We start from the raw sequence: 21193 nt of genomic DNA, 5'->3' as shown, positions 1-21193 counted from the left end.
CTATGTGTCCCAGCATTTTGCCCTCTCTAGTCATCCAAGCTTTTCACTCTAGAGAAGCCCCCTCTATGAGCTGTTCCAGTCTTTCTGTTGTGGTTGGCTGACAACTGGGAGTGGTCTGTAGGTATGGCTGGCACCTGGTTCAGTGGGTTTGTAGGCCTTGCCTTGTAGGGAGGATGCCAGCCACTGGTAGGTGGGGCTGGGTCATGATGTGGCTGCTGAGAAGCCTCAGTGAGGTTTCAGGGCTATTGCTGACCCACTGGTGGGTAAAGTTAAGTTCTGTACTGAGTGGTTGCAGGGATAGTATCTCATATCTAGTGTTGCTCTGTTGGTAGTTGAAGCCAGTTCTTGACATGGCTGTCTGCAAGCTCCAGGGTGTCCCCAAACTGGTACAGGCACACTGGTGAATGGGTCTGGATTCCAGGGTGACTGTCTGAGGGATCCCAAGCATCTTGGAGCTGGTTTTAGCTTACTGTTGGGATTTCCAGTGCTATTTCTGGCTCACCAGGAGGCAGAGCCAGGTGATGTCTCTGGTTATAGGGCCCTGGGGGTCCAGGGCTGATGTCAGCCCACTGGTTAGCAGGCAAGTTCATGACACCCTAGCTAAGAATCTAGAGTGTCCTAAAGCTGGCTTGGACCACTAGTAGGTGGGTCCACATCTCAGGGTGGCTAGCTGAGGTGTCAAGGTGTCCTGTCTCTGGTGTTAGCCTACTGGTGGTCAAAGCCAGTGCCTGAGGATCCCAGAGCTATTGCAGGTAAGGTGGAACCTGACAAGGCAGGCTACTGGACTTTGTGGTCTAGGGGTTGGCATCTTTCCTCTGGTGGGAAAGCTGAGGGGCCCTGAAGGATCCTAGGCCTAGTACCAACCCACTGGTGGGTGAGGCTGTGTCCTGGGGTCACCAGCTGTATGACCTTAGGGGTATCAGGGCTAGTGCAAGCACGTGGTGCTTAGGGCCAAGTCCTGTGACATCTGATAGACAGGGCTGTGTCCCAGGATGGCTTTGGGCTTGGTGGGGGAGATCTTCAGACAGACAGCCTGCTGGTGAGTGGGGCTGTGTCTCTGCCTGGTGGTTGCTTGACCTGAGGCTCCCTATTACTGGTACAGAGAGGCTGGTGTATGGTGCTAGGTCCCAGGGCTAATAAGCTAGAAGGAGGATTCCAAAATGATGCTTGCCGGTACTGGGTCCTTATGGTAGAAAGAGTGCCCCAAAATGTCAGCTGCCATAAAAAGATAAAATGTTTTTTCAAATTTTCTACTATGGTTTCTTTTCTGAAGGATTCCACACTAATAATCAATTTGTCTCCATATTACAAAGGCCTCTACCTTGTTGAGATCATAGACTGGAAATATAAGATCTTTTGGAAAACTCATTGCTACAAACAGTAATTGTTCTATTACTTGGCATATATTCTGAGGCACAATACCTTATCCATGTACTTTGAGCATATCACAGGTAAAAGGTAGAAAAGACCAGCAGTAGCAGAATGTTCAAGAGAATCTCTATCATAATTCTCCCTGCCGTATTCTTTCTCTGGTTCTTGAGCTTAAGGGCTGAGGCAAAGAAAGCAGGTAAATGTGGAGGCAACCTCCCCTGGGTTTTGACATTAAGAACTTAAAACTGACTTTTAATTACAGTACATTTCCATGGGAAAATAGTAGTCCAGATGGATTTCTTACAGTAGATCTAGATGTTGTGTTGGACAAAGGGCTGGAGTACTTCTAAAAGCCTTCAAACTCACTGTAATATAAATCTACAAAGAAACAATTTGTCTAAGATTGCCATAGCCAGTAAGAGACATCACTCAAGTTCAAGTCTCCTGATCCCAAATACAAGAATTTCAGACTTGTAATAGGTGGAAGTATGGATACATACATGCATACATATATACATCCATACTACTGAGACTTTATGAAGAAGAAAAATGAGCCAGATCCCTGATCACATTTTACCAAACATACTACCTTAATTTTTAAGTCTGACTCCTCTTTCCCAATTATTTTTCTTTGTAAAAACAAGTGCTGTTTTGATTATCCAGTTGCCCAATCTGATGAGCTTAAACATTAAGTGCTCTCCCATTAGCTATCTGCAGGCTGCCCAGCCTGTGACTGGTCCATCACCCACTCTTGTCCTTTCTGTGCCATGGTCATCAACATGTGATGCATAACAAGCCATCCAGTACCCAGCGTGACAACATCATCTTGTGTTTCCATGGAGGGGAAAAAGAAACCAACCAACCAACTCCCTAGAAAGGCATTTGCTAACTGCCCACTAGCAATTGTTGAGTGATAACACATACAGTTCTCCACATGTTTATGCAGAGTCTCAGATTTATCTGACAGTTTTACACCCCCAGGCATGATACACAGTAATTAAAATTAAAAATGTTTTGACAGCCTAAACAAATGGCTATATAAATTAGAAAGCTGTAAAAAGTCATGGTAGCCAAAAATAAAGATATATAGATAAATCATAAAATTATAAACAAGAATGTTTTAATACAGGCATGTTTATACCATGACTCTTAAAATACAGGCTAACTTTTGCCTGGAGGAAGATGGTGGTAAAAAGCAATTGTGGAAACTAGCAAAACTATTCTTTCCTGCTTAGCAAATCTTTTCTCTGCCCTTCTCTGGTAACTAAAGAAGAAATTTGTTGAGGCTTTCCAACTTCCTCTAAATCTATAGTCAGTTGTAGAATCTCCAAATTTTAAAAAGCACCTAAATCAGTTGCCTAGAATCTTTACTATTAACCTTCCCAAATGTGTAAAATGATGTGAGCTATATAAAACCTGGCTTGATTTCACATTTCTCGAATGCATGGCATAAAACTTGTTTATGAAATGAGCCAAATATATGATCTGCATGTGGATATAATTCCTTTCAACTAGATGTGCATGAAAGTTAAAGTATCATCTTTCACTAAAATTTATCAGGTTAAAACCAGAAGAAACCATCATATCACCTGGCCTCAATAATTTTTACATTTCTCCCAACTAAGCCTGCTCACCACTTCCCTAATGCATTGAAGAACTAAGCCATTTCAAAAAAGGGAACAAAATAATTGGAAGTAATCAATGGGATTTTCTGTACCTAGAAGGACTAAATTGCCAGAAACCAGACATATCATATGGCTAATCTTTGTGATGAATTTTAAAAACAGTCCTTTACTTGACATAGTTCTTAAGGATTTACTGCCACTTCATTATCATGTCTCATCATTCCATCGATTAAGAAACGAAAACTGAGGAAATACCAAAGCTGTTCGTGGTAATCATCCTAGACCCTCCTGCTTTGTCCTGACCTCTTTCTTTCGATCCTTTGTCTTCTTGGCTTCATTTCTTATTCTTGATCCCACCACTGACTCTCTTGACTTGCTCTTTGGTCTTCCAGTTTAATGCTCCTTTCTACCCGCTCCAGTAAACAAAGGACCCTGGTTGAGATCTGCTCTGCTGGATCATCCCACTGTGGTACAACCTGCTATCCTTGAACTATACCCTCATTCTACTTTTGATGCCTAGATAGTCCTGCCCTATTTCCAGAGAAAGAAAGAGAATTTATCCCTATTTTGAAATATAAATACATGATCATAAAATAACCATGTTTGCAATAATCCATGATTGGAAATATTTACACTTTAGAGTTTCCCACATATTTCTTATGAGTACATTTGGTAATCATGGGAGTTTATTTACTAAAGAATATGTCCCAATTGTCCAACAATTGTTTTCTCCAGGAAATGGTGTCAAGATGTAAGGGTCCCTGGACCCAAGTGTGAAGAGTGTCAAACAACTGCCTGAAGGAAAGGCCATCGTGACTACAGTTGAGTTCAGATGATGGTTGACAGTTTGTGGTGATTTTGTCTAGGTCTTCTCATCTATAAAATAGAAATAATAGTAATATATTACTATTTAATATAAAATGAAAATAAATAAAAATATATAAATAACATATATATATATAACAAATGCATATATATATAGTCTCACAGGTTTGTTTTGAAAATTAGCCTAATTTAATATATGCTAGGCACTTAGAGCAGACACTAGTACATAGTAAGCATTATATAAGCATTAGCTATCATCATTCCATAATCAGGGCTTCATCACCTAAATCCAGGGGGAGAATGTTTACACACCTAGGTAGCTTAGATCAAGCATCTACTCAGGATAATTGATAAGAAAACAGTGGAACAGTGTACTGAGAGGAAAGAAAGATGAAGTCAGGCAGAACACCAGATAATACCAACAACTGAAATGGAATTAGAAAAAAATGTATGTTTATTCAATTTTAAATATGTTTGATGGCAAAAAGAACTCTTAATTGGATTATACATTTCTATAGTTTCTTAAAGTTTTCTCAATATGGTAGATACTTTTTGGATCTTACAGGTTATCATTACACTTAGTTTGTTTGTTTGTTTGTTTAAGGCTACACCCTCAGCATATAGAATTTCCCAGGCTAGGGATCAAATCAGAGCTACGGCTGCCAGCCTATGCCACAGCCACAGCAATGCCAGATCCCTCACCCACTTAGTGAGGCCAGGGATTGAACCCACATCATCATGAATACTGGTCAGATTCATTTCCACTGCACCACAACAGGAACTCTGAAGATACTGATTTTTATACTTGTTTATAATATTATTCTACTTTGGGGGGGCTTTATTACATGAAATGTTGTATCCTATACTAAAGGATCTCAGACTTCTAAACTTCTAAAGTTCTTATATTTACTGTTTTGAAAAGGATTCAGCAAAACTATACTGCTGATGGTTTTTACCTGTTAGTGCTATCAGAATTGTAACTTCTGATAAACTCTCCCTTCTTCCCAATTTGCTGCTTCTCTTTGTTCCTTGGGAAACAATGACTGAGATTATTAGAATTATATGCAAAAAAATAAGGTAGAATTCTAAGTAAGAATCTGATAAGTAGTCTTCCCTTGAATAAAATATATTTGGTCTTTATTATGTCTATTTAGATTGAATAAGGAGTTACTCTTGCCTCTTAATGGTTGGTATAACCTATCTGATAAGTGACTATATCACTGAGGATTTCAAATTGAAAGAGAAGTTTACACAACAGTAGGAATTGTGATAGAAATTTCAAGGGGAGTACAAATTAGGAATATCTCTTTGGAGAAAGTCTGGAAAAGTAAGAATCACTGGGAAGCCACAACAATGATTCTAACTTCCTATTTTTATGACTCAAGAAGACAGCTGAAGTCAGTGCTAGTGATTGTAGATGTCTACCGAACTTCAAGGGTGATTCTCAGAAGACTCACTGGAATTCATGGGAAACCCCACCAATTAATGATTTCAGGAGAATCCCCTGAAGCCAAGGGAATCAGTCACAGATTACCTCAACTGTCTACCTATAGCTACTGCCAGAATAATGACTTCTCTTTCTCTCCTACTTTCAAATCTTCTATCCCAGATAGTATTCTAGAACCACATAAGGAAAGGGATTCTGCAAAATGCAGATCCATACTTTTTCCTCCAAATATAGAAGGGATCAAGGGTGATGCCTATTTGATCACAGAGAGTTTGACACAGTCCATCCCTTTATTGATTTAGCAGTTATGCATATCTCTCTACTCATTTTTAAAATTTCAAATAACAACATTATGCTTATGGCTAACATATGCAAATATACCTTGATGTACTCACTTTGTTTCCCCAAATGGGAAACAAATACTTTGTAAGTTACTCTCTCTTTTTTGAGTAACTCTCATTCCTTTTCTTAGTAAGTCCTTTTTTGATATTCTGTAACTTAAAAAAGAAGAAAAAATATTAATTAACATATAAAATATGTATATAACAAAACAAGGAACAAAATATTATATCTATTATAGTCCTCATTTCTGAAACTGGTCATAAGGTCATGTTGTTTATTTTTCTTCTTCCACAGTTTATTCTATATTCCATTTATTTCAGCTAGAATCACAGATATTTTGACCCAAATATTAAGTTCTAGAGTTATTAGTAGTCCTTCCTGGATTTCATTTATATAGTCTCCTAATAGCTTTTACTCTATACATATAAGTTCTAAGAGTTTCACCAAAAATACCCTACTTGCGGACATACTCTTTTACGTCCAACTGTATAATGTTACAAAACTAATCCCGTTTCTCTAGCAAAACTGATATCTCCATTCAGTACTACAATGCATCTTTGCCCAAAACATTAGGCATTATGACATTATAGCTAGCAGCAAAATAAGCTCCAAAGTGTTAGGTAATAGCCTCAACTTCTAGTTAATTGCATTCATTGTGAGATACTCCTCCTTTGGGAACTAATATCTTTAAACTAGAGACTCTAAATTCACAAAAGCAAGAACAAAGAAATTTTGGAGTAGGTTATTAAAGGATAATAGATAAAGAAGAAAATGGTACTCCTTCATTCCCCAAATTTTATGGTCTAGCTATGGGAAAAACAGCCCTATTACTGATTTCTAACTCAGAAAAAAAAACATGGTGCCATCCTGGTTGTTTCCAGATCCATAACTGCTAGCACCATAACTGGGATCTTCAGTTGACTCTTGTACTGTTCTATAAGGCAAGCTACTTTGGGGTTATACGAGAGCTAAAACTGATAAATATTGTGGTTGTGCATCTATTCTTTTGTTGTCAGGTGAGTTTCTTTGTTAGAAGGAAAGTTGAGTTGATTCCCTGATGGTGAAAAAGATATTCAGTATATCCACATATGATGTTGTCGGTAGAATCACTGCAGATTATAGGGAAGAGAAGCAAATAATATGTAATTATCAATTCTAGTGAGTAAAAATTTCAGACTTCATGATGGAGTGTTCCAATGTGATTACTTGTGACCAAGGGGTTGACTAGTATTCACAGGGAAAAATGCCGTATTGACCACTCAGTGTTGTCTCTACTGTTGATAAAGTGTTATCTGTACTATTAAATCTGTATACTTTAATTACTGAAAGAGGCTGGCTGAGGTTCACCAAACAGACCATCTTGTCTACCTGATTAAAAAGATACTCCTTTTCAGGGATACTCTGTAATAATTCAAATGGATACAAATACTCTCATATCCTATGATCACTCTGAGATAGTTCCCACCATGTATTTCTCCCTCTGTCTTCCTTGTCATTTACTCTTCAGATTTACTTCCTTTGACCATCTGGCTGAACCATTAGCTGTTGCCCACCAATTGACAAAACTCTTAACCTCTGCATATGTATCTTTCCAGGTAAAGGTAACAACTGGATGCATTGCTAAAAGTTCTTCTGGGGTTATTTAAAATAGGCCTTTAGAATAGGCTTAAATTCATTCTCTCTTACAATCAGTGGCATGAATATTCCATGGAGTTGAGAGAGAAGTGGCTGTGTATCAATCTTAGCTACCATAAGAGTCAACCACACCTGAATTGGTCCTTAACAACCTGCTAACATCCAGTCTCACGTATAGACCTTTCATTTGATGATGAAATGCCATCACACATGACCAAATTTATGCCTTGGTGATGAACACAGCACCCCATCCATGAGCTGTAACTCAAGTAGCATGGTCACTTGGTGTTTTATGGTCAGTTGTTCTGTTTCCATTATGGCACAATAACAAGCCAGGCACTGCATTTTCAAAAGGAGAACATTTCTCGGCAAAACAGGGATATGGATGCCATTCTATCCATATTCTGGGGTTACATTCTTTTATTCTCTTCTTGGAATGGCCAGAGATACCATATTAAAACCATATGAATTATATATAATTGGATTATAATTCTATCTAGAGAATCATATGGCTAAAATGGAAAATCAGCTTGCACTGTAGCCTGGACTGGGTAGGAAATCTCTTCTTGCTCTGGTGTTTAGTCACAGCTGGCACCACTGGTAACCTATGTAAATACTCAATAAATTGATGTAATACACATTCACATGTTGTCTATCTAGCTTCCAAAATTCGACTATCTTTACCAGTCATTGTGACTCCATATATGTAGTAGAAGGTACAAGATACATTAGTTTGTCTTCCTCTTTAAATAGGATGTCTCATTATTTCCTAGATCACTGAATTCCTATAAATCTTACTGGGGTAGCAGGCCCCTGAATTTCCCTAGGGTTTACTTCCCACCCCCTGACATGCATATATTTCATAAATTCACCTTGAGTATTTTCTATGTCCATGACCACTCAGCAGTGTTATCAGTGTAGAGGACCTCTGAAGAGGTGACAAGATCAAGTTCCTTTTAGGTAAGATAAGTGCTTTTCAAACCCTTACTATGCTCCAAATAATCAAAATGTATATTTTGATTATGTAGGTCTGGAGTGGGACCTGACACTCTGCATTTTGAACAGTCTTCCAGGCAATGGTAGTCACACTTTGAATAGAAAGAGACTAGTTTCAATTAGAGGGTCAGGAAATTGACACATCCCTGAGGAAAGTCACTCATGGTGTAATTCTTCCTTCCAAGTGAATGCAAACTGCTTCTGGTGATCCTGTCGATTGATACAGAGAAGATGCCAAGTCATTATCTGCACATCAGTTTGCAAGATTTATTTTGGACATGCCCCAATAAAGAGACCACAGTTGGAACAGTAAATGCAAATGGAGCCACCACCTGATTAACTTAGTGAAAATGCACTTTCATTCTCCAAGAGTAATTCATCTTCTGCACAAGTTAAATAAGGAGATAAAAGAGAATTAATAGAAATCAGCACATGGCATCCTTCATATCTTTGATGGTGGAACTAATTTCTGTATTTTCCCTAGGAAAGCATTAATATTGATAGGAAATGTAATCTAGGTGGTTCCAGTTGACCCTTTCTACCATAACAGCCCCCAGTGCATGAATGAAGGAGTAACCAGAATATCAAACATGTGTATTGGCCAAGTATATCTGGCCCTGCTTTATATCTAAGAACTGGAGAAATAACTATAGAATAGGGCTTTAGACTCACTGGTCTTGTAAATGGACTCAAGCTTAAACTTCATTTATCAACCAAACTTTTGAAGCCCCTTCAGTGATAGACCAGGTTCGCAAAGATGAGTGTTTGCCATTCATTTTTGAGGTATTTGGTAACCTCTGAAAAGTTTGGGTAGTTCTGTTTTTGCAATACATAGTCACTCTGATAAATAGCCACTTTGGGGAAATGCTTGGAGGAATAAATAGAGATCATACTTGTGGCAGCCTTGTAAAGTCTTCCTTCAAGGAACTTTTACTTACCCTTAATCCAAGAAACTCTGTGTCTCTACTGGTTTGGGAATTGAATGAAGAATCATGCCTTTCTCCTTTCTCATCTCTATTTCAGATCTGATATCTGAAGTCAGATTTCCATTCACTAGAACTAGAGGAGGTTTTCTTCTCCCCCCCACCCCACTTATATGGAAGGATTAAGTGCATCTTGATAAGGCTGTTCATCAACTTTAGTCATAGGGACATCATAACCACTATCAAAGATTTCTACAGGCTAAATCAAACCATACTGAATGGGGCTATAGACCTGATACCTATTACTATAATAACATTGATCTTATCATTGGCACTTAAGCCCTGCCATCTAATCATCTCCCACTCCTGGAGGCCATCATCCTCTGATGAAATCAAGGAACATTTTTCAGTAGCTGTATCTCTTACCATCATTCCCAGATTACAGAGAAAAGCCATAACAAATCCTTTCAGGGTTGCTGGTGCAACACTTATCAAGTAATTTCTCAGTACCGTAGAGAAAAAGGTGCCATCTTAGCTCTCTTAGGAACTCAGTGGATGTGGAGCTATATGCAGGAATTGATAGGATAAGTCAACTTTATCATTCTTTTTTTTCATTTCCCCAAAACATTTTTTCTACTGTACATACATGTATACATTCTTTTTTCTCACACTATCATGCTCCATCATAAGTGACCAGACATAGTTCCCAGTGCTACACAGCAGGATCTCATTGCTAATCCATTCCAAAGGCAATAGTCTGCATCTATTAACCTCAAGCTCCCAATCCATCCCACCCTCTCCTCTCCCCCTCCCCCTCGGCAACCACAAGTCTTACTTTCATGTTACTCTGCATCCTACCAAGAAAGTTCTAACAATTTAAACATCACAGAAAGTAGGTTAATATTGAGTCTTGTTGTCATTCAAATAACCAAGTAAATTATTAAATACTAGCTTATTGAGATAACATATTAAATGCAAGATCTCTGCTAAGTGCCCCCATATTGATACACTTAGCATTTCTTTTGCTCTTGTCTTAAAATCTGTTTCCCTATACATTCTCCAGGTTCCGCTGATATCAGTGGGCAAAAAATCTTCTTTTGATGGAAGTTACCGCTTCCAGAATCAGACATTATAATTTCTCAAATTCATAGGAATATTTCTCAGATTTTGAATCTGGAAAAAACAAAAGGTCATAGAAGTGAGCCTAAAGAAAAATGAATATCCCATTGCAAGGCAACTGTTTCAAATGAGGTCCTTCAAAGAGCTTTAGGCAAATGAAGGCTAGCATTCCTAGTGACCTGTTAGTTAAGCCAACAATCACAGATGCATTCATGGAAAGAGAAGTACATTCAATCAGCACCATTTATCTTGTGGCCTTAGACAGACATGCCTTAGTTTTGTACAAAACAGATATTAAGGGTTTACCTGTGGTGTGAATAAAATGTACAAACTTTGAAAAAAGAATTAAATATTTAAATACTACACTTCCATTTAGTACTAGATATTCCAATTTTTGTCGCTGTATTATCTATTTACATATTAATTATCTAATAATTGTATAATTTAAAGCAAAAGAAAACAGTACTAATTGTTTAGATAGATTTATTTTGCTCACAGGTTTATTTTGTCTATAGTGTTCTTCTATTATTTCTGCAGTTTGTATTTAGGTATTATATGTTAAAGTCTCTAAGAAATAACACTAAAAATTGTATAATGACTTCTTTTCCACCCCACCCTAGCAATCCAGTCCCTGATTCAATGGCCTTCAATTCAAAGCTGGAGCTCAAACTTGATGTGCTTTGATGATTAGTGAGGAATGCTTTTTTTTAATTTTGGAATATTCCATTAAGGCATTTTTAACTACTATGTTAAGAAATAGTAAATCATATAATCATATTTGAATATATATAAACAATGTGGTCATACTATGAACCAGTATTCTTTCTGGAGAGGTACAAAGAATTATCATTTAAACTACCATTTAAATTATTTTGAGATTAACTTCCAAACAGAACAACATTAAAATGCATAATCTTCACCTGCATAATGTTGCTCTGGAAATCACTGTCTCCATTTAAGAAGTGCTTCTATTTAGCAAAGATAGAAAAAATGTGCCAGTGTTTAATTCTCTAGACAGCCACCATCGAGTGTATATGCATGTCCCAAATAAGGAGGCGACTTCACTGAAGCTAGTTTTTCAGCTTGTATAAAGTTTATAATGTGATGTGAAGTCTCTTGACATTAATGCATGTTTATTTATAAGCAACCAAAAATGATTGAAAATAAAAAGTGTCAAGTAATAAATTATGTGAAATAGACACATTGAAAAAGTGAAATGATATAAAACCACATACAAAAAATAATCACAGCTTTTTTTCTAAATGGATGCCTGATTGCTTTTATATTTCCCCTGAAGGTTTTCCTTCAGCCTCGAAGGATAAATTACACAAAAAGGACAAGTTTTCATTAATCTGCAGGCTGACATTTCTATAGTAAAAAGAGGGAAATGTTTAAATAATACTAAGCATTGGTCAGAGTGACAAAAACCAGGAGACTAGAAAGGGAAGCCTGGTGTGCCATCCTTAATTTGTGTAAGCAGAGATCAGGGAATTTAAAACCAAAAACAATATTCTGCTGGTGAAAAGTTGCTTATATAAAATAGCCCTTCAGGTTGAATTTAGTCTTTATTAAAATCATCTATACTGAGTTGATTAATTAACTGCTTGATTTGTCAATAATACCTCTGTAAACACTTCAACCTGGGATTCAAAATTTGGGGAAGGGCATTAGGCTTCAGGAAAATCTAGCTCTTTGTAGATATCAATTCTGTCTTAATGGCTAAAGAAATCAATACGTGTACTGTCAAGAGTGTGAAAATGCATGTGGGATAGCTGATCACGTATCTGGAACATTGTTTATGACCATGAGTCCTAGTTATCTCAGAAAATACTAGTAATCAGAAAAGACAGTTCTCATCTCTAACCACCTACCTACTGTCTGCCTATGTCTGTGTTTATACCACCTGCCTCCTGTAAGGATGCACTGAACACATGCTTACTGAGACCCACCTTTTCATTGTACACAGTCCTATAGAATACACTGCTCTAGCACTGGCCCCTCCCCTTTGTTTCAGCCTTTCTATGAGATGATTTGCATGATTATAAAGCATGCTGTGATAGATGTATCTTTCCAAAACCCTCTCCTGACCTCACATTCCCCAAAAGTTTTTGCCCATTTCTCTGCTCCCTTTTATAATAAATCTTCTCAGAGAGTTACCTTGAATCAGCATCTTTACTTCTCCCATTTTCTCCCAAACCCCTTCCATCAATACTTTGTCTCCATCACTTTCAGAAAAACAACTCTTGTCAACATAAACTCAGGCCTCTTTTCTGCCAAACCCAGTGGGAATTTCTTAGACCTCATGGTACTCCGTCTTCTCATCTTGGCACAGCTGGCTACTCCCTTCCACATAGTGCCCTGTCTTTAGTTAACTAAAGGCACTGTTCTCTCTGGTTCCTCTCTTGTCCAATAGGCAACTCCTTCTCAGACTTCCTATCTGGTTCCTCCTTACCTCCCCAGCCTCCAACTTGGGAATGCCTTGTGGCTTACATCTAAGGCTTCTTCTATATTCAGACTCATTCCTCTGGTGATAGAATTTTGTCATGACTGCCAAATGCTCCCCGATTTAATAATCTACCCCAGGCTTCTCCTCTGACCCACAGACTGGCACATCCACTACCTCCTTAGCATCTCCACTTAGATGTCCACTTGTCATCTCAAACTCAACATGTCCAAAGCTGAACTCCTTATTTGTTCACTGAAGGCCTTCTGTGGCTTTCCCCTTCTCAGTGAGCTCAACTCCATCCTTGCAGTGTCTTAAGCCAAAAGTCATGGAGTCATCCTTGACTTCTTTCTTTCTGCCATACTCCCACCTCCAAACCATCATCAAATCCTGCCACCTGTACCTTTGAATTATTTCAGACTCCAATCACTTGTTACCTGATCACCACTACTGTCCTGGTCCAGGTTACCTTCATTTCCTGGACTATTGCAAAAGCCTAATCAGTGTCCCTCCTCCTCTGGCCCCGTTATTTTCTCTCCTTAGTTCTCTACACAGCAGCCAGAGTGATTCTCACCAACACTAAATCAGGTTGTAGGACTCATTTGCATGGAGCTCCTCAATGGCTACCATCTTAGAAGCAGACTTTAAGATGGGGTTCCTAACTTCAAATAATTTATTAAAGAAGTGCTATGAGAGGAGAATATCAAGGGAGAAGGATGAGCAGGACATGGAAGTGGAGGAAGACAAGCCAAGAGCATGTTTTCAGGCAATGGTCCATCTCAGCCTGACCTGTCAGGAGATCTGGAGTATAAATTTTACCTGAGAGTTATCCTTGAAAAGCATGGAAGCTGGACCTTTGCACTCCCCAATTGATCAATTATTTGCCTTAGGTCACTCTTCTTGCAGCTCCTCAAGCAAGCCAAGCTCCTTCCCTATTCATTGTCCGTCTGGAGAGATGTTTGTACCCAGATATTACCAGGATTTGTTCCCTCATTGCCCTCTGATCTGTGCTTTAATGTACCCTGGCCACCTGAGTAAAAGAACAACTCTGTCCCCCACTATGGCTCCCTTTATGCCCTTTAACTTATTTTTAATTTCCTTAGCACTTAGTACCTCGATATAAAAATGGATCACTTTGGCTTCCCTCACTGTGGACTCTGTTTTATTCTGCTATAATACCTCAGAGCCTAGTACCATGGCTCGCATATAGCAAGCCCTCAGTAAGCGTTTGTTGATCAAATGAAGAAAAGTGAGGACATCACAAAGCATCATGAGGAAGATTGATCTTTGGGACAACATGGGCCCTTAGGATAGGAAGGCAGATTTGACTCCTTTGTTTGTATCAAATCCTCTACCTAAAATATTAGGAAGCATTTTTTCCCATGTAAGTTGTTAAAACTAAACATATAGTGCTTGCCTCACTGTTACCTTCTAGCTCACACTGAAGGTTGGTGACTATTTCCCCTTGGCCCTTTGCAACTTATGGAAGGAAACTCTTTCATTGTTATCATACACACCATTTTTCTGGTGACTAGAGATCCTGCCACCTTAGGAAACAAAGGGCAACCCAAACTTCTATGGACAAGGTATCCTGGACACCGAGGATGAACTGCTTTCAGGTTTGACATATGTCCCACCCTCTGTTTTAAAGTCTCTAAGATTCTGAAATCAGTTAGAGACTGGAATGAAAAAATAGAGTGAAATTTTTTTTCTCAGAAAACTGAAGATTCCCTACTCCCACTAGCCATAACTCTTCCCAGAATCTTTTCACTCAGACATTTCCAAATGTTAAACTAATAAAGAAGAGTAAAATTATTATTATAATTACTATTATTATTAATAGATAAGTAAGAAAGTACAGATCACAGTTGTGGGAATGCTAAAACAAACTGTAACAACATTTTCTTCTGAATAGTTATCATTAATAAGTTATCTTTGAAAGTCAAAGGGAGGATAAAGGGAGCATATATCCCAGGAGAATGGATGCCCTGCCCACAGGGATTCTGAAAGCTCCAGACGCATGCTCATCTGTGCACCCACATTCAAAGGTATGTAGTAAGAAGCACATTCACAGAGCCTTTGGGGGAATCTTCATTATGCTTTCATATTTTCCTCATTTAAATATTGAATGAGTATCCCCGCATATGGTGTTCCATATAAATTGGCTCCTTTCTTCCTAGAAGTATTAGCTTCCCTAAAATGGCATGCTTAAATAAAAGAAGAAATGGCATAATAGAGAAAACTGGGGCTCTTGACTGCAGTACCAGAGCAAAAGCATGACATCACCATTCTTCTGATAATTTGGCTTGGAGAACCTCATTACTAGTGTTTCATTTAAAAGGGTGAGTTGGGAGTTCCCGTCATGGATCAGTGGTAAGGAACCTGACTAGTACCCATGACAACATGTGTTCAATTCCCTGGCCTCACTCACTGGGTTAAAGATCCGGCATTGCTAGGAGCGATGTGTAGATGGCAGACACAGCTTGGATCCTGTGTTTGCTGTGGCTGAGGTGTAGGCCAGCAGCTACAGCTCTGATTCGTCCCCTAGCCTGGGAATTTCCACATGCCTCGGGTGTGTCTCTAAAAAGACAAATAAATAAATAAATGAAAAGGTGAGATGATGCAGTCTTTTGTACTCTCCGCATGTGGTGTCATTATAGAGGCCTTGGTACCTGCCTGATAGTCCTCTGTGCTTTAGGCTTGAATCTGTCCAGGCAGGGTGACTATGGGGAAAGGCCCTGGTTAAAATAAACTGAAGGAACCACTAAGAAATCTGATCCATCTTTTGAGGAAAAGAGTAGAGGGTTGAGGAGAAAATCTAGCCCTAGGATAAAGTATGTATTAGTTTTCTGGCTTTGTTATAATGAAGGACCATAAATGGCTTAACCTAGAGACACATACTGCCTCAGAGTTCTGGCAACTTGACAGCCTTTAGTCAAGGTATAAGTAGAGTTGATTCCTCCTGAGGATGTGAGGGAAAATCCATTCCCTGCTTCTCTCCTGTTTTCCTGAGTTTTGCTGGAAGTCTTTGATATTCATTGGCCTATAGCCACAAAGCCCCAATCATCACATGGTATTCGTGTCTTTATGTCCAAGTTTCCTGTTTCTATAAGGAAGCCATCATAGTGAATTATGACCTCATCTTACTTGACCATTTTGGAAATAAGGTCCTATTCCTAGTTACTGGGGGTTAGGACTGCCACATCTCTTGGAGGGACTTGATTCTGGGAACACAGAAGTTCCCAGGCTAGGGATGGAAACATGCCATAGCAGCAACCTGAACCACCAAGCTGGATCCTTAACTGCTAGGCCACGAAGGAATTCCTGGAGGGTTGTGATTCAATACATAGCAAAGGAGGGCAACACACTCCATAGGATATAGTGGGAATTGGACCTGAGAGACATCCTTGCTTTGTTCCCCTCTTCCTTTATCCCTTTGTGACATTCTCATCCAGGCATCTATAAAATTATGGTAGGAAGGGGTGGGGCCTGAATTCCATTTAAAGTCTCCTTTAGGGAGCTCTTCAGTTGAGCTGAGGTACTAACTGCCTCTGTAAAAAAAATGCAAATAAATATAATATACTCAACCTTACAGGAAACATAGGAAGTAGAAATTCAAGCAGTAAGATATATTGAAAGGAGTATAAATAGGGGAGGGACATGGCCTGACTACTTTCTCTTTTTTTGTTTAATTTTTAGTCTTTTAAGCTGAAGTACTGTGAAAGTACAATATTATATAAGTTGCAGGTGTGCAGTATAGTGATTCAAAATTTTTTAAGATTATACTTCATTTACAGTTATTATAAAATATTGACTATATTCCCTGTATTGTACAATATATTCTTATAGCTTATTTATGTTATACATAATAGTATCTCTTAATCCCCTACCCCTATCTTGTCCCACCCTCTTTCCCTCTCCCCACTGGTAACCACTAGTTTGTTCTCTGTGAGTCTGCTCATTTTTTTGTTATATTCACTAGTTTGTTGTTTTTAAGATTCCATGTATAAATGATATTATATAGTATTTATCTGTCTCTGACTTACTTCACTTACCAAATGTCCTCCAAAACAATCCATGTTGTTGCAAATGGCAAAAATTCATTTTTTATGGCTGAGTGATATTCCATTATATATATGTACTATATCTTCTTTACCCATTCATTTGTTGATGGACACTTAAGTTGCTTCCATAACTTGGAAATTATAAATAGTGCTTCTATGAAAACTGGGATGCATGTTTCAAATTAGCATTTTTTTTCAGATATATACCCAGGTGTGGAATTTAATATATATAGCTACGGTAGTTCCCTTGTGGTACAGTGGGTTAAGGATCTGGCATTGTCACTGCAGTGGCTAGGATTGCTTCTAAGGCATGGGTTCAATCCCTAGCCCAGGAACTTACACACACCATGGGTTCAGCAAAAATAATTATATATATATATATAAATTTATATGTATATATATAATTTATATGCATGTATATATATATATTGCTATGGTCAGATATCAAGAATTAAATAGGTTAGATTTAAGATTTTTATAATAGAAAAATATTAATCAAACCCATAAAATTATCAATACAAAAATATTAATTTGAAATTCAAAAATACCAAGACTTTAGCAACCTTAATTGGGATTATATGCCTATTGAAGGAAAACCAGACAAAAACCCATCCATTGATTTCCAGGGACACCCTGTATGGAGTCAGAATAAGTGAATTTTTAGAATTAGGTCCTTTGAGAGGAGATTAGGTTTAAAGGGCAAAATAGTTTAAATAATTTCTTCTGAAAGGAATGATCTGACTCACCTCTCTTATACCAAGAAGTCTGTAAATACCCAGCAGGCGACATGCCCAGTCTGGCCAGTGAAGGTGCTGTGGAAGAAGGCAGGCAGTGAAGGATAGTTTTTCATGCCTGGCCTTTGGAGATAAAGAGATCTCAAGCCCTGTCTCAGTCCTGTTCTCTACTGGCTCTGAACCCTGGTCACCTCCCCTCTCCGAATCTCAGTTTGCTCATCTCTAAAACAAACCAGTAGGTGCAAAGCTTCTAGAGTCCTGGCAAGGATGAAATGAGATGATGAATGTACCACTGGAAAGTGCTAGGACCTTGCCCAGCATATTGTGAGAACACAGTGAGTTTATCCATTTTAAAATAGTGAGTTTAGCCAGGAGAGTGGCTTCTTCCATTTCTTCAACTCCGTGAGAGAAAAATTGTGTGATGTATTAACTTCTAAATTGACACATCCCTGTACACTGCCTTTTATGCCACTAATGAAAGGACATGCCTTTTTTCAAATGCCAAAAGCCCCACAAAAGAAATGACTGAAAATTACATACATCACCTCAGCACCCCTCCCTTCCAAAAGAAAGAATCGGTTTTCATTTATAACCCCTGGACATCTTAATCCAAGAAGAATCCTCATCATATTATGGACTGAAGCCTATTACAAATCAATACCACAGTGCATCTTTCCTAGTTGTCCCAAATTTCAAAGGACTGTATTACCCTGCTGTGTATTTCTTTTTCCAGTTCAAAGCTTACAAGAAGCTGACAAGAGGAACTGGCCCATATAGTTCAACTGACTTTAGTGAGAAACAGCATGTTCACTGGGTAAATATAAAAATGAGGCCCAGACTTCCCAAGACTCAGGATTTCCATGCTAGTTGAACTGTCAAAAAATATATAAAAATAAAGAATTTTTGCAAATGTTCAGTTTTTCACAACACTGAGAGGGATGGGTAGTATCCAAAATCAAGGTGATGCAAGGGCAAAAAAAAATTTTAAATAAGTATGAGGAGGCAGACATCACTGTTTTCTGTTATGTACATTTAAAGCCAATGTGCTGTCTTCCTTATATGTCTTAAAAATTTTCTGATCCTTCAATTTGATTTCAAATATATGACTACTTTCCAACTCCTTTCAGTTCATTAATTTTTGACAGAAGGCTATTAAAAAGTCAAAACTCTGTACTAGGCTAATTTAATTTACATTAGAATGCAACATATTTCTCTCCCTCAAAGTTGGCTTGGTTTATTGTGTCAGTATTAAGAATATGCTTTTTGAGGTAGCATTGTATTGGCTGAATAACTGGAAGGGCTTGGTTTCCCAAAGGCTCGGTTTCCCAAAGGCTCATGGAATAGAGTTTCCTTTGCCTGATTGACAATCGGTATTAATATGTTCTGGTCACCATGGGTAACACAAAGGCAGTAAGACAGTCTTTGCCCTTTGGGAACCAACAGTTTAAATAGTATGGAATGTTAAGAGACCACAAAGACAACAGGTAGTATATGATAAGGAGTGAACATTTGTTGTAGTGGGCACAGGGAAGTTCTCCAACTGAGTCCTGAGGCAAACTTCAGAGTCGAAAAAAACAGTGGAGGATGTTACATGTTTAGGGTTGAGGAAAAGTGAATGTCCTGAGCCAAGCTGTGGAGATGGCTATGACCTAGATAATACAGTTGGAAGGAGGGGAAAAGAGGCCTGCTTTGGGTGTTTATCAGACACTATTGATGCTCTGTCCCACAGGCCCATGGCCGTTTTGAGTTCACCCACACCTGTGCGAGAGAGACAACTTCCCACACAAGTAACTTCCCACTTCAACTTTCTGTTCTCTCTGTTTCTCTGCCTGAGAGGAGGGAGGGCAAGCAGTGAGCAGGTTCAATCTAAAAATGCAAGAGTGTGTATGTGTGGGGCAGGGAGTGGGGGAGAATGTTAACACCCCTGGAGTAAACCTCAGCCCAGAGGAGATGGAAGTGGTGAATAAATTCTCTACCATGTATGTTACTCTTCACTTTCCCAGGAGATTCCAGAGAGATTGATCCCCAGGCGCCCACAGACATAAGCCACTCATTAACTCAGCCTTTGTTGACTTTTCTCTTTCTCTCCTTTGTGCTTCATAAGCCAGCTTCACCCAAGTCTGTCTGAACATCGGTTTGGGGGGATATTGAGTCAGAGTCATTTTGGATGAATGATATTCCATGATGTGGTCCCTGCAAACAACACCAGGAAACTTGCTGCTGCTTCTCTGTATCATCCCACTGCAGCCTTATCACCTGCTTGTAGTTCCCCATATGTACTCGCTTGACCACACCATAGGTCTTTTGCTGGTGCTCTGCCCACCAGGAAAAATAGTCCCTGTGACCATTCCAGCTCCAGTCTTCCGTAGAAGTATTATTTATCCCTCCAGATTCAGTCCTGGCATGGGCGTCTCTGTGAAAACCCCCCTCCAATCCATTTTGCCAGTTCCTTGCAGAGCTGGACACACCTGTCTTATCATATCCATTACCATCATAGAGTTTACCACATGATTGGGGGCATCTGGTCTACCTGTCTGTCATTGACTTAACTATAAATTCCTCGGGGACAAGCTGAGCTTTCTTCCTTTTCTCTGGATTCCTAGGACCTAACCATGGGTCTGGTAAATAAAAAAATTTTCACTATATAGTTGCTGTTGTTGTTTTTAATAATGATGTCTAGAAGTAGTACCCTCAGTGACTTGGTTTTCTGGTTTCCTAGTGAAAATCTGTGCAACTGGGTTTTATTTTCAGAGGTCTTCTTTTGCTTTTATTCTGAACCTAAATTTCTCAAGACTAGGAACTGTAGAATTTGGATAACCTCCTAAACATAAGTGAAATCTACTAATCTCCTGAGGCTAGATTAATGTTTTTGCCCCTCTCCCTCCACTCTGCAATGGCAGAAATGCACCCCCTCCCCCAAAAGCCTACTTGTATATTTTCACTCTCATTGGGATAGTAGATCTTCTAGGAGATATATTTTCCTTTTTGCAACAAATTTTGCCTGATAGGCTCATTCTCAAATTTTCCAGCTGCTTTCGTTCATATTTTAATGCCATTCGCTTCTTTTTCTTGACTCATCACTTTGATTCTGATAGATTTTTCCTTGTCTTGCCTATCTCCAATGTCAGAGCTTTTGTTTCATTCAAGTTCCTGAATTTATTTCCCACTTAGTGCCTAAGTAGACTAAAAGACCCAGCAATGTATGAACTCTCCCGAAGTTCCTGTCGTAGCTCAGTGGTTAATGAATCCAACTAGGAAACATGAGGCTGCGGGTTAGGTCCCTGGCCTCGCTCAGTGGGTTAAGGATCCGCATTGCTGTGAGCTGTGGTGTAGGTCACAGATGGGGCTCAGATCTGGCGTTGCTGTGGCTGTGGTATAGGCTGGTGGCTGCAGCTTCTATTGGACCCCTGGCCTGGGAACCTCCATATGCCGCAGGTGCGGCCCTAAAAAGACAAAAATACAAAAAAAATTAAAATTAAAATAAATAAATAAATAAATTCCAGAATCATCCACCAGCCTTTGGCTGGCTTACATTAGATTTATTTCCTTGTTTTTGCTGACCTGTCCTGGTGTCCCATGCTTACTTTGGAATCTTTCTTTTTCTTTACTTCCCCTTTTCAGATTTTCTCTCTACCTTTATGTGTAGGTGCCTCAGTGTTCCATCCTCAG

This window comes from Phacochoerus africanus, chromosome 2 (assembly GCF_016906955.1).
Source record: "Phacochoerus africanus isolate WHEZ1 chromosome 2, ROS_Pafr_v1, whole genome shotgun sequence".
NCBI classification, from domain to species: Eukaryota; Metazoa; Chordata; class Mammalia; order Artiodactyla; family Suidae; genus Phacochoerus; species Phacochoerus africanus.
This window is presented reverse-complemented; position numbering follows the sequence as displayed.